Below are 2,500 nucleotides of genomic sequence, written 5' to 3'. Positions count from 1 at the left end.
TAGCGCGTGCGCCCACGCACCGCGCGGCCAGCACGCCGGAAGGCCCCCCCTCACCGGCCGGGGACGGTCCCACCCAGCCACCGCCGCGTATCGCTTCACACCCACATGCCATTCACGTTCGTGGGCATGGTGGGTATCGCTGAAACAACCGGTTGGTAGCTCAACCGATCGTCGCCATCACTGATTCACCTCTAGCGAGAACAACCGCACCACAACGGTTTACCAGTTCTTCATTTGCGTAACGTCACCAGCAAACGTAGACGTCCATCGCCATTTGCAAATTCAACGATTGTTGCATGCCTGTGTCAGGTGTCACGACACACTATGTCTGCCCACATACACGCAACAACATGTGCACGCTTCGCGAACACGTGGAAGGTGGCCCCCGTACGTATGCGATGTCCATTGCGCGAACGACTGTCAACCGGCCTCTGTCGCATGTCGCAGATGTGGAACGCAGTGCACCATGCTATCACGGTGTGTGAGAAGAGACGACTACGTCTGACAACACGCGCCACTACATCAACAGACGGCTCATGCTGATCGCCATCCACGGCATACCATACTGCAATCCAGCTCTTATAGGGAGACGACACGTAGCTGAGTGCACAATATTTGGACCGTATGGTTCGCCGTTGTTGGCGCAGTCGTGGTACGGTCACACATGTACCACGATGTATCATTCAGTACATGAGGACCAATGTGCGGTACAGTGTGTGATTTGGACGTACAACATCAGCGGACAGTTGCCACAAGCCGTACCACAACGTAGGCTGTGCTTCGCCATGCGAATGCCAATGAACAACTGCGAAGGGCATTGAGCATGTACGTCCTGCCGCCATCCGCATTACAGTGTATAGCTGCAAGGTGTTTAACATGAAGCGATACTCTGGGGACCGGGCAGTGCGAGTAGCAAACTATATTGCGGGGGTTGCAGTTAGGCAACACTACACTAATTTAACGCGTCGTATGACAATTACAGAGCAGGTTAAGGCCCAACGTGTGTTGGGTTAAGGCCCAACGTGTGTTGGGTTAAGGCCCAACGTGTGTTGGGTTAAGGCCCAACGTGTGTTGGGTTAAGGCCCAACGTGTGTTGGGTTAAGGCCCAACGTGTGTTGGGTTAAGGCCCAACGTGTGTTGGGTTAAGGCCCAACGTGTGTTGGGTTAAGGCCCAACGTGTGTTGGGTTAAGGCCCAACGTGTGTTGGGTTAAGGCCCAACGTGTGTTGGGTTAAGGCCCAACGTGTGTTGGGTTAAGGCCCAACGTGTGTTGGGTTAAGGCCCAACGTGTGTTGGGTTAAGGCCCAACGTGTGTTGGGTTAAGGCCCAACGTGTGTTGGGTTAAGGCCCAACGTGTGTTGGGTTAAGGCCCAACGTGTGTTGGGTTAAGGCCCAACGTGTGTTGGGTTAAGGCCCAACGTGTGTTGGGTTAAGGCGCAACATAGGTTAGGTTAAGGCGCAACATAGGTTAGGTTAAGGCGCAACATAGGTTAGGTTAAGGCGCAACATAGGTTAGGTTAAGGCGCAACATAGGTTAGGTTAAGGCGCAACATAGGTTAGGTTACGGCGCAACATAGGTTAGGTTAAGGCGCAACATAGGTTAGGTTAAGGCGCAACATAGGTTAGGTTACGGCGCAACATAGGTTAGGTTAAGGCGCAACATAGGTTAGGTTAAGGCGCAACATAGGTTAGGTTAAGGCGCAACATAGGTTAGGTTAAGGCGCAACATAGGTTAGGTTAAGGCGCAACATAGGTTAGGTTAAGGCGCAACATAGGTTAGGTTAAGGCGCAACATAGGTTAGGTTAAGGCGCAACATAGGTTAGGTTAAGGCGCAACATAGGTTAGGTTAAGGCGCAACATAGGTTAGGTTAAGGCGCAACATAGGTTAGGTTAAGGCGCAACATAGGTTAGGTTACGGCGCAACATAGGTTAGGTTACGGCGCAACATAGGTTAGGTTACGGCGCAACATAGGTTAGGTTAAGGCGCAACATAGGTTAGGTTAAGGCGCAACATAGGTTAGGTTAAGGCGCAACATAGGTTAGGTTAAGGCGCAACATAGGTTAGGTTAAGGCGCAACATAGGTTAGGTTAAGGCGCAACATGGGTTAGGTTAAGGCGCAACATGGGTTAGGTTAAGGCGCAACATGGGTTAGGTTAAGGCGCAACATGGGTTAGGTTAAGGCGCAACATGGGTTAGGTTAAGGCGCAACATGGGTTAGGTTAAGGCGCAACATGGGTTAGGTTAAGGCGCAACATGGGTTAGGTTAAGGCGCAACATGGGTTAGGTTAAGGCGCAACATGGGTTAGGTTAAGGCGCAACATGGGTTAGGTTAAGGCGCAACATGGGTTAGGTTAAGGTACAATATGGGTTAGGTTAAGGTACAATATGGGTTAGGTTAAGGTACAATATGGGTTAGGTTAAGGTACAATATGGGTTAGGTTAAGGTACAATATGGGTTAGGTTAAGGTACAATATGGGTTAGGTTAAGGTACAATATGG

The sequence above is a fragment of the Schistocerca americana genome, unplaced genomic scaffold (assembly GCF_021461395.2).
Source record: "Schistocerca americana isolate TAMUIC-IGC-003095 unplaced genomic scaffold, iqSchAmer2.1 HiC_scaffold_918, whole genome shotgun sequence".
Classification (NCBI taxonomy): domain Eukaryota; kingdom Metazoa; phylum Arthropoda; class Insecta; order Orthoptera; family Acrididae; genus Schistocerca; species Schistocerca americana.
The sequence above is the reverse complement of the archived record's forward strand: the minus strand, read 5'-3'. Positions refer to the sequence as shown.